The sequence below is a fragment of the Gadus chalcogrammus genome, chromosome 11 (genome assembly GCF_026213295.1).
Source record: "Gadus chalcogrammus isolate NIFS_2021 chromosome 11, NIFS_Gcha_1.0, whole genome shotgun sequence".
NCBI classification, from domain to species: domain Eukaryota; kingdom Metazoa; phylum Chordata; class Actinopteri; order Gadiformes; family Gadidae; genus Gadus; species Gadus chalcogrammus.
Window position 1 is genome coordinate 3,007,579 of NC_079422.1, and position 12,980 is coordinate 3,020,558.

Sequence of the window (12,980 nt, forward strand, 5' to 3'; positions counted from 1 at the left end):
ATTGACGATATCCTCATTTTTTCGAAGTCCGGGGAGGAGCACAGGGTTCACGTCAGACAGGTTCTGCAGAGGTTGCTGGAAAACCGGTTATATGTCAAGGCGGAGAAGTGCGAGTTTCACGCCTCGACTGTCTCCTTCTTGTGTTACATCATTAGCCAGGGCCAGGTTGAGATGGACCCCTCCAAGATCTCTGCGGTGGACGAGTGGCCCTCTTGAGTTCGCTAATTTTTACCGTCACTTTATTCGTGGTTACAGCCAAGTCGCGGTACCCCTCACGGCCCTGACTTCCACCAAGAAAACCTTCGCGTGGACGCCGGAGGCCGAGACCGCCTTCCAGGGCCTCAAACGGCGCTTCATATCCGCCCCCATTCTCATCCAACCTGACCCCTCTCTCCAGTTTGTGGCTGAGGTCGACGCCTCGGACACCGGAGTGGGCGCGGTGCTCTCCCAGCGTTCCTCCTCCGACCACAAGCTTCACCCCTGTGCCTTCTTCTCGTCGGCAACCCCGAACTCTTGGCTGTCAAACTCGCCTTAGAAGAGTGGAGACATTGGTTGGAGGGCGCGGATCATCCGTTTATCGTTTCGACCGACCACCGCAACTTGGCTTACATCCAGTCAGCAAAGAGGCTGAACTCCCGAAAGGCCAGGTGGGCCCTATACTTTGGTCGGTTCAACTTCTCCCTCACCTATCGTCCCGGCTCCCAGAACGTTAAGCCGGATGCCCTGTCCCGCCTGTACTCCCCTGAAGACCCCCGTATTGACCCCGAAACCATCCTGCCCCCCGCTTGCGTGTTCGCCTCTCTCACTTGGGAGGTGGAGTCCGCGGTACGTCTTGCGCAGGGACAGCAGCCAGACCCCTTAACCGGTCCCCCTAACCGCTTGTTCGTCCCTTACACGGTACGGTCCAGGGTATTGGCCTGGGCGCATTCCTCCTGGCTAACCTGCCACCCAGGTATCACTCGTACCTTGGACTTCCTCCGTCAGCGTATCTGGTGGCCAACCATGGACGCGGACTACTTCATCGCACTCCCCAAGCTTCCATCTTCAAGGAAGACCGCCGACCTCCTGGTCAGACACATGTTCCGCCTGCATGGCATCGCCACAGACATTGTCTCCGACAGAGGCCCCCAGTTCTCCTCCCAAGTCTGGCGGGCTTTCTGTAAGGCTCTTGGTGCCACACCCAGTCTCTCTTCCGGATTTCACCCCCAGTCGAATGGACAATCCGAGCAAACTAATCAGGAGATGGAGGCAGCACTCCGTTGCATCACCAACGCCAGTCCATCCTCTTGGAACTCTCAGCTCCCCTGGGTCGAATATGCCCACAACACCCTGGTGAACGCATCCACAGGACTCTCCCCTTTCATGGCTTCACTGGGATACCAACCACCCCTTTTCCCTGAATTGGAGGGCGAAATAGCGGTTCCGTCAGTCCAGACCCACCTGCGCAGGTGCCGGCGCATTTGGAAACGCGCTCGCGCTGCTCCCAGATGCAGGCCAATAAGCGTCGCCTACCTGCCCCCCATTACGCTCCCGGAGAGAGGGTTTGGTTTCTGGCAAGGGATCTCCCCTTGAAGGGAGCTCCCCCCAAGCTTTCCCCCCGTTTCATTGGCCCCTTCGAGATCGAGACTGTGGTTAACCCCTGTGCCGTTCGTCTCAAACTCCACGCATCCCTCCGGGTGCATCCGACCTTCCATGTCTTCCAGGTCAAGCCCGTCTCCACCAGCCCGTTGTCCCCCCCCGCCCCGCCTCCACCTCCTCCCAGGATCATAGACAACTACCCGGCGTGGACGGTTCGTCGCCTCCTTGACGTGCGGCGCTGCGGCCGGGGACACCAGTACCTCGTCGACTGGGAGGGGTACAGTCCTGAGGAGCGCTCCTGGGTTCCCCGGAATCGTATTCTGGATGCCTCACTCTTTCGGGCTACCACCGAGATCATCCGTCCGTGGTTGGGCGTCCGCCAAGAGGCGTCCGTAGAGGGGGGGGGACTGTTACGCCACGTCCTGCCACATGGTCCAACACCCCCGTCTAGTGGTCGCTTGGCGCCACTGGTCCTCACTCCCTCTACACACCTGTCTGCAATCTACGATCACCGTTCCCTACTTCAGCCGGGGATCTCCAATCTGCCGGCGCCAGTTCGTCTACACAGTTAGTATCGGTCCTACCAGCGTTATCTCAAGTCTAGCCCGTTTCCCCTGTCCTCCAGTAACCCTTTTTCCTCCGTTTGTAGTTCTCCGTTCGTCGCCCTGACTCCCTGTTGCCGAGCCCCTGCCTGCCTGACCACCCGCCTACCGCCGAGCCCCTGCCTGCCTGCCTGACTGCCTACTAGGGATGGGCAAAATGATTCTTTTCCGGGAACTAGTTCTTTCAGTTCGGTTCACTATAACGATTCGTTTATTTGATTTGTTCGTTTTGATTCGTTCGTTACGTCAGATTACGTCATTTGGTGTCTGGCTTGTCGTTACTCCTTGCCCAATAAACCCACCTTCCTTTCCACCCCATCTCAGCTCCTCTGTGTCAAGCATTTGGGCCCTCTCGTTCTGTAACCCTAACAAAGGGCCTGTAAAGTTACTTGGTCCGATCCAATCTTTTCTTGTCAAAAACATTACTTGCTCACACACACACACACACACACACACACACACACACACACACACACACACACACACACACACACACACACACACACACTTTCTCATTCCCTTCTATCTTATTTCTCTGCCTCTGTCGGGCTGTCTTCCTCTCCCAAATATACACCCCTATAAGCAGCCACATAGCACACACACCTATTCAGAGCAGAGCACAGTAGAAAATTAAGCTTAATAGAGTTCCTAATTAGAATAAGCAGAGCAATAATCTTTGGTAAGAACCCTGAAAAGGATGTTGCAGTCTGAAGCATGTAACTGCAGTCTGCAATGCATTTCAAACCCAATTCTCAGTTTGTTAACATGATAATGTCCTAATTGGTTAATGAAAGAATTTACACCTTAAAGATAAAATCCCAGTACTCACATTGGTAATTAGTATTCAAGCATTTACATTCAGTAGTACTTGAGTGGACCACTTCATCCAAGCGACTAACTAAGTGAGAACAATCATAGAATTCAATGAACATTGGAGTAACAGCACAAGGGCTGCGCAGGCAAGTATCTCTAAAGTACCTTGACTGATTACAGGACTGCTAATCGGGATCCCAGAACAGGTGGAGATCTTTTTTCATTACTTTATTATTGATGGTTGTCAAGTGCTTAACAGCAATGCATGGCATCAACATTACTATGAGGCGTGTTCTACATTGAGCAGCCTAGTTCTACATTGTAGTCTGCCTCAGCATCTAAAGTATATATTTTTCCGTATCCAAGTGTATGAAATGTAGAGGGAAAAAAACAGGACTCCACAAATCCTGTCAAGTGGCTTCTCTTTCTTCCAGAAATGTCCATTCTCTGATTTTTCATCTTCCTCTCCACGCCCATCCCTCTCTGTCTATCTCTCTCACGGTGTCTCTCTATCGGATCGCACTCTCTCTAATCCCCGCTGACATCAAATCCCACTGTGGTACAGAAGTCCTGGCGGTGGTGAATCCATAATTCATCCATGTGTTACCACACGCTGCTGAATCTTTCCCCCTGACATGTTTAATAAGAGCTGCCCTCCCTCCCCTCCCTGCCCTCCCCTCCTTTCTATCCCTCCCCTCCCTGCCCTCCCCTCCTCCCGCCCCACGGAGGTGCCTCGGGGGGGATGCATCGCTCAGTCAGTTTAGGAAGTGTGATCCGGCAGCCGTGATAACGAGCAATGGGATGGTAATAAGATGTAATGGGTGTTAATGGGGTGTCGGAGACGGTAAGACCCTGGGTTAATGTACGATCGGACAGGACAGGGATGGACACACACACACACACACACACACACACACACACACACATACACACACGCACACACCTGCAAGCATGTGTGCATGTGCATGTGAGGCTTGTGTGTGTGAGTATGTGTGTATGTGTGTGTCTGCACACTTCCAGAAGTAGAGCTTAGATGCCCTTAATGAGATCTGAGTTGGTGTTACCTGGGAGGAGGCCTTTGATGAAATTTGTGCAGAAAGAGAAAAGATCCTGTTGCGTTTGTGCGTGCGTGTGTGTGTGTGTGTGTGTGTGTGTGTGTGTGTGTGTGTGTGTGTGTGTGTGTGTGTGTGTGTGTGTGTGTGTGTGTGTGTGTGTGTGTGTGTGAAAAAAAAATGGAGGAAACCGTGACAGAAGAAGAGAGAGAGAAGGAAAGCAAGAGAGAGAGAAAGAGGGCAAGGGAGAAAGAGAGAAAGAGAGCAAGAAAGAAAGGGAAAGAAACAGGAGAAAGAAGGAGTGGGAAAGAAAGAGAGTGAGAGGAGAGAGAGGGAAAGTAATTGGAGGAGAGAGAGAGAGAGAGAGAGAGAGAGAGAGAGAGAGAGAGAGAGAGAGAGAGAGAGAGAGAGAGAGAGAGAAAGTAATTGGAGGAGAGAGAGAGAGAGAGAGAGAGAGAGAGAGAGAGAGAGAGATAGGAAAGTTAGAGTGGTGAGAAGTGACAGGGAGCATAAGGGAGGACATTTATTTTTAATCGAGAGGAAAAGTCCTGTTCACTGCAAAGAGGAGAGCAGATACTGGAGATAAGATGGTTACACAGATACACACACACACACACACACACTAAGAAATACCACCACCACTTCTGCCAAGCCTTGCCGACATACACACAACAACCCCAACACAAACAAAGAGAGAAATATATATATATATAGAGAGAGAGAGAGAGAGAGAGAGGGGGAGAGAGAGAGAAGAGAGAGAGAGAGAGAGAGGGGGAGAGAGAGAGAAAAGAGACAACATGCATACACTCACAAAACCACACACAAACACAAACTGTGGATGCAGACATTCTCAACACTTAAACTAATTGCTATGAACAGTCTCATCAGTGGAAGGTGTGTGGTCTGTTCCACTGTGTGTTTGGAAAGTAATGGATTGCAGTGGAATTATAGAAAACCCCTGTATTATGAAATTATAATACAGAAAAAATAATGACCCTAAGTTTCATTCTTTTCATGGGGCCCAAAATCCCTAGCGGCGCCCCTACGCCTCAACGCCCAGGATTCAGGGTTTGAGGGGTACACTACACAACAAACAAGCACACACACACATTATAGTGAGATGCAAATACAATGTAGAAATTAGCAGCGCATAATCACACACACACACACACACACACACACACACACACACACACACACACACACACACACACACACACACACACACACACACACACACACACTCATATGAAAATATGCATGAAAATGACCTTACACAACGTACCCACACATACATACATGCTTTTATGAAAACACATACACACACACACACATACAATGAAAGGGATGCAAAAGTTGTAGAAATACACAAGAAACACACACACACACAGACATCACACCTATAAACACAGAAACAAATACACAGGCACAGACACACACACACATAAGGCTGTGCGTCCTATTTCAGGATGCTGTCAGCAGAGGGAAAGAGGCGAAGGGAAACACAGGATGAATTCTCCTCCTCCTCATTCAATCACGCTGCCTTGACACCCCTATTTACCTGGCCCATCTATCTCTCCTCTGACTTTCTCATATCTCTCCTGTCTTCAGTCACACACCCCCACAACCACACAGACACACACACAAATACACACACACACACACACACGCACACATACACAGAAAAGTGTGGGTATGGTTGTTGGGGTGTGTAAGGGTATTTGTGAGACTGGGTGTGTTAACCATCATGCAGGCCATCAGCATTCCCCCCTCTCTCCCTGTGTTGTTAAGACAGGATAGAACACGGCCTGGTCAGACCAAGCGTGGCCAATCAGGGGAACCACTATGAACCACACTAGACGTGATGAGGCCTTCCAGTGGCGTTGACCTTTCTCGCCATCCCAGGCTTGATCTGAATGCTCCCTCCAACACCCTTACACCTTTTCCTTTCATCTATTTCAGGCCCACAAATCATTTGTATCCTGTCTCGCTCTCGTCGGCCCCACCCCACCCCCACCCATACCCTAGCCGGTGCGCTAGGTGTGTCTGATGGCTTCTCACAACACACCTCTACACAGCCCCACCACAGCTATATCCTCTTCCAGAGAGGAGGGGGACACTTTCATTTGGGGAAACAAACAGCGCACCATCAGATTCTCCAACCTCATTTTTTCACACACACACACACACACACACACACACACACACACACACACACACACACACACACACACACACACACACACACACACACACACACACACACACACAGGATTCGATATAGCTGCGACAACATACAGAAATACATACCTGGAAAGAATTGTACAACTGACATTTTGAAGAATTTTATTTTTTTTATATTATATATTGGTTATATATTTGCAAATTAATTATTATCGGTTGGAGAGAAAATGCAGGTTTACAACGACACAAATGGTCTCTGTCTCCCGTCTGTCGCTTTACCACCCAGGGCCATGTGGTGATGCATTTTCTCTATATTAGATTTGGAAAGTTCCGTCTCCCAGGTTTTCTATGATCCGTAACGGAGGGAAATAAAGCAGGCAGGTACAGAGACAGAAGAGAAATTGGCGATTTTGGAGCCCAGGCGTCCAGCGGTGAGCTGTGACAACCACTCCAATAACCTCAAATTGAACACAAACATGTTGCATATTGACGTATCGTTGTCGGCAAAAGCAGATTTGCAATCGATTTCTCTCATTCTCTTTAAGGAAGTCTCTGGAATCTCTCCCATTAACAGCATTTTTTCCTTACAGATTCTTTGTCTACTGGATTACATTTTAGTGGTATTCTTAAAAAAATATTGTACCATGCAGTCAAAAAGAACATAAAAGAAGGTTATTCAAGGTTAAGTTTCTGTTTCTACTGTGTGCTTCAGGCAAAGCCGACAGTATAAGTCAGTCAGCAGAGGTCCAAGTCCAGGAGCTGTAACAGGGGCCAGCAGCAGCAAGTAGAAATGGCAAAAACAGATCAACTCTGATCAAGCTGATTCTGTATTGCAGAAACGAGACGCTTGCAAACCATGACAAAGAAGTAACGTTAGCACAATGAAAGTCCGATTTTATTTCATTTTGTCCTCATAACCTGGTTAATCAGATTTATTTCAATTTTGTGTACAGCTGTCATGAAGGTTTGACATTAAACAAGCAGATGGATAAATGTATTTTGTAAACGTCTGCCTTCTGTAGCATGCAAGGGTGCATGCTTAGGAGTTCTACCTAAATGCAAGCAACACTAACTCAAAATTCCCATGCCAACTCTGTAAAGATGTGGCATGGGATTTTGACAGCGTGTGAGTGTGTGTGTGTGTGTGTGTGTGTGTGTGTGTGTGTGTGTGTGTGTGTGTGTGTGTGTGTGTGTGTGTGTGTGTGTGTGTGTGTGTGTGTGTGTGTGTGTGTGTGTTTTTGTGTGTGTGGGGGAAGGGTTGCATGTGTGTCTTTGGAAAGGCTTGACAGGCTACTGATAAGCTAACATCATTTTCCCAGACAGTCCATCTTCTACCCCTTTCTGAAAAATGACCGTACACGGATTCACACCATGAGACACAAGTATACACACAAACACACACCCAAACACATACACACACCCACAAGCATGCACATACCCACAGGCACACACACACAGGCACGGTTAGTATAATTAGATATGTTGAAGAAGCCTCATTGGGGTTTCAGACCATTAATTAATTAACTGTTACATCTCAACATTTGTGAGAACAGTGTGTTTGATGGAGAGAGCATTGATGGCCTCCCTTGATTTGAAACTAAGAGGGCGGGTGGGTTGTTGGGAGTGGCTGAGGCTGTGTTCTGAGCACCCATCAGAACGCAGGACATCAATCCACTCGACACAGCAGTGAGGTCAGATCGAGGCGCCACTGTTACTCCACTTTAGATCCCATACCACCATCAGTCTGTCACCTTCTTACCACCTCCTGCTGTTTTTCAATCTCCTTCTCTCTCCAACATACAATGTATAATATATATCCAACTGACAGACACATCCAACTTCGGCTCGGCCACTGTTTTACCGGGCTAGTTGCTCGCACTGCATCCATTTTACATGAGTGTGTGTGCGTGTGCGTGTGCGTGTGCGTGTGCGTGTGTGTGTGTGTGTTTGAGAGTGAGTGTGTCTCTGCATGTGTATACATAAGCACTCAAACCATGACTTCTCTGCATGCAAACCTAATTAATGCTAATTGACGTGACAGTGGCCTGTGTACGTGTATGTGTGTGTGTGTGTGTGTGTTTGTGTGTGTGTTTGTGTGCGTGTTTGTGTGCATGTGCGTGTGTGTGTGTGTGTGTGTATATGTGCCTACATAAAAATGGGCATGGGAGGATGATTTAATTAAGGCAGCAGATAGAGCAGGTGACTTGGGTTAATATCCTATATGCACTCTGCTCTCCTCTGGACATCGTAATTGCTTGGAGCACATTAAGACCTCTATTGACTGTGATGGCCTTTTAAGACATTACATTTCAGCTGCTTAGTGTCAGATAGGAGCCAGCATAGCTAGCTTTGCATACTGTCCTCTATCTTTAATGTATTTTCTCATTGTCTTAAACCATCTTAGCTATTAAATTAAATTAAATTAAATTTTATTTGTATAGCCCTTAATCACCATTACAGTCTCAAAGGGCTTAACAGGCCAAATATTTGTGACACCCCCCTTTACCCATGCCCCCACACGGGCAAGAAAAAACTCCCTTGAATCAGCAAGGAAGAAATCTTGAGAAGAAACGCAGTGTAGGGGATCCCTTCTTCCAGGGATGGTCAGGAGTGCAATGGGTGCCACAATTGACATACAGGTAAATACATGCAAATCATATTAAAATGGTGATGGGGTTCTGGCCGGTTATCCATGAGGAGAGTCCAGGCATCCAGTCCAGTACCCGCAACACGCTAGAACAGACAGAATAGTGAATTAGAACGGAAAAGTACATAGTGGGAATTTATAATGTAATAAGAAAAGCACAAGCAAACGGAGTAGTCTTCACTTCGCATCTGTCGTTTTCACACTCCAAATGCAAGATTATAGAGGTGCGTTTTGAGCTTTCCTTTGAATAGCTCCACAGAGTCAGCTTCCCTGATCACTGATGGCAGCCTATTCCATAGGAAGGGGGCTCAATAGGCAAACGCTCTCTGTCCAGCCGATTTTTTTTTTAACCTTCGGCAATGAAAGAAGGCCCGCTCCCGAAAACCGGAGGGACCGAGAAGGACTATAAGGAATAATCAGGTCCTTCAGGTAGGATGGAGATAATCCATGCAAGGCTTTATAGGTTAGCAATAGCACCTTAAAGTCTGATCTGAAAGTTATTGGTAGCCAGTGTAAAGAGGCAAGAATAGGTGTAATATGATCAAACTTTCTCGTTCTGGTCAGCAGTCTAGCTGCCGCATTGTGTACCAGCTGTAGACTTTTTGTGGTAGAGTTCGGTAATCCCGAGAACAGTGCATTGCAATAGTCCAGTCTTGACGAAACAAATGCATGAATCAGTGTCTCTGCATCCACTGCAGATAACATTGGTCTGATTCTTGCAATGTTTCTCAGATGGAAAAAGGCAATTCTAGTTATACTTCTTATATGTTGGTCAAAGCATAATTGAGGGTCAAACAGGACACCAAGATTTTTGACGGACGCACTCTGTGGGATGGCGAAGCCATTCAACCACAGAGAGACATCCTCAAACTCTTCCCGGTCCCGCTTCGAGCCGATAACTATCAGCTCTGTCTTCCCAGAATTAAGCTGTAGGAAGTTTTGTGACATCCAGCCCTTCACAGCAGCCAGACAGGACTCAACCTTTTGAATCTGGGCCGAGTCCCCGGAATCTACAGGAATGGAGAGCTGGGTGTCATCCGCATAGCAATGGAAACTAATTCCGAAGCTGCGGATAACGTCGCCCAGGGGAAGCATGTAAATTGCAAAAAGTAATGGACCAAGAACCGACCCTTGTGGTACGCCAAAGCGCAATTTACAGTGCTTTGATTCTGCACCCTCATGATGCACAAATTGGGTTCTATCTGTGAGGTACGATTCAAGCCAACCAAGAGCCGTACCCCCGAAACCAACATAGTGTTCAAAACGGTGAAGAAGAGTGCTGTGGTCAATCGTATCAAACGCAGCGCTCAGATCCAATAGCACAAGCATTGTGCTTGTATTTTTATCCAAAGCTAAAAGGATGTCATTTACAACTCTTGTAATAGCAGTTTCAGTTGAGTGGAAATTCCTGAACCCCGACTGGAAAGGTTCAAAGAGATTGTTCCTCGTCAGATAATCAACGAGTAGCTTGGAGCTCCTTGGACAGGAAGGGCAGATTCGATATAGGCCGATAGTTCCTGACTAATTCAGGATCTAGGCCAGGCTTTTTGAGTAGCGGTTTTAACACCGCAGCCTTGAAATTGGAGGGATCAATTCCTGTTGAAAATGAAAGATTCATAAGCGAGAGGATTGCAGGCCCCACCGTTGGAAGAAGTTCCTTAAGAACCCTGGAAGGGAGAGGATCCAACATACAAGTTGTTGGCTTTGATGCCTTTATCACCCTCTCAAGTTCCACCAAAGGAATTGCCTTAAACTCCAAGAGAGTTGTGTCAGAGTTCACCATCCTACTTGGCAGGACCCCATCCTGCCCCACAGGATGTGTAGGATTAGCCGCACGGCAAGCATCAATTTCCTCTCTAATTTATTGAATCTTATTCTCAAAGAAATCCATGAATTCACCTGCCGCGATCGATGAGCCTACGGTCTGAGTTTGTTTCTGAGTGAGACTCCTCACCGTGTCAAAAAGAAACTTAGTATTGTTTCTATTCAAATTGATGATACTGGAAAAGTAGGCATTCCTGGCAATAGTCAGCGCACCCTTATAGGTGAGCAGACTGTTATGCCATGCAAGATGAAAGACCTCAAGTTTAGTCGAGCACCATTTGCGTTCAAGGATCCTGCAGTTTCGCTTCAAAATGCGCGTTTCTGCATTAAACCAGGGGGCTGTTTTTTTTAGCTATTGGTTTATTGCTCACCTCCTTCTTAGTTTTCCTCTTCTCCCCTTTATTCTTCTTTTTTCATCATCTCCTCTTCCTCCCCTCCACCCTCCCCTTCAGCTGGGATACTCCTTGCCTTTATCTGCATAATTGTATGCCCTGTAAAAAAATAAAAAAATAAGTACTTCAAACCTCAATGGTGTGGGCTTGCTTGATGAGGCTTGATTGACAGGTGATTAACTCCTCGTAACCCATGGCATAACTACTTCCTTTCGAATGGCAGGTACAATCAAATTGGGGCCTGCCCTGGAGATCTCTCTCTAAACTACTTTATGAATGAAATAAGTCGTCAGGTCCAGATATGCATGTAAATATTTATATATATTCTGATATGTTTATAAATAGAGATAGAATCATGTATATCAGTCCTCTCTCAACACCTCCATCAACAGGCTTTCTGCTGTAGGTCTTAACTCATTGGCTGCCAATGACGTCTATAGACGTCAATTTAAATACAACCGTTGACTGCCAATGACGTCTATAGACGTCAATTATGTTTTTCAACGGGGCGGGCTGGGGAGCGATCTGGAGCACCTTGTCACAAAAAATCTGGCTTGTAAACAGAGAATGTACTACTGAACTGAGCCGCCAGGTGGGCGGGGGCGCTGTGCCAAATTGGATCAGAGATGAGGAAACAGTAGCCTAATGGGTTAAGAAAGTGAGCATGGCGCCCGCGAAACGTAAGTGAAATTTCAGACAGCTAACACTCGAACAGAGTATGTGTCTCAGTGTCGCGGTTGGTTGCGATAAAGCCTCTGACGAAAAACCCGGGCCAAGTAGAGAGAGTAGGCCTACATGGCGTATTTCAGCAGACACCTCCGAATCATCAGGTGATGAATTCAGCGAACCTGACCCGGATTCGTCAGATGAGTGGTTGCCGTCAACCGGGAACAGCAGAGCCTCATCCCCTGACGCGTCTCCAGGAAGACGTGAGGGAGGTAAGAGCTAACTTTTCCCCTTCTCTCCTCCTTCAGTCCGTCACATGAACGCAATTTAGTCCCACTAGTTCATTACTGTAGCTAATATGTGTTGCCAGTAGCCTACTGATACAATGTTGCAATTTACAGATCGTGCGTCCAGCAGAGCTCGCACCCCACTCCCCCTCCCCCTCCCACTGCTCCCAATCCTGTTGGCAAAGCGAAGAAGAAAGGTAAAAAAATGTATTCTTCACGTCACACCGCAGCAATAAAATAATATTTTTTTATTGTAGGCTAATTGTATATTTTTCTATAATTTACAGGTCGTGCATCCAGCAGAGCTCCGACTCCTATTGACAAAGCGAAGAAGAAAGGTAAAAAAAAGTATTCTTCACATCACACCGCAGCAATAAAAATATATGTTTTATGGTAATTTTATATATTTCTATAATTTACAGGTCGTGCATCAAGCAGAGGTTGCGGGGATGACTGGCATCAAGCTGGCTGGCAACCAAACAATTTCCCCTTCACTGCAACCCCTGGACCCCGGAGGGCTGCTGCGGAGCTGGATAGCGACCTGCCAGCTGACTTCCTGACGCTCTTCCTGACTGACGAGCTGCTCCAAAATATTGTGGATCAGACCAACCTATATGCAAGTCAATATTTTGAAGCACACCCTGACAATCTGCCATATAGCAGAGGAAATGCATGGAAACCAGTGTCAGTTCCAGAATTGAAAACTTTCTTTGGACTCAGTTTTCTCACTGGTTATATCAAAAAGCCTAGCCTTGAAATGTACTGGAGTGTTGATGAGGTAGATGCCACGCCCCATTTCGGCAAGACTATGCCAAGGAACAGATTTCAGATAATAATAATAATCATAATTTCAACAATAATGCATCACAGGATGCATCTGCCAAAATGTACAAAGTTCGCCCAGTGTTGGATTACATTGTGGAAAAGTTCAAGGA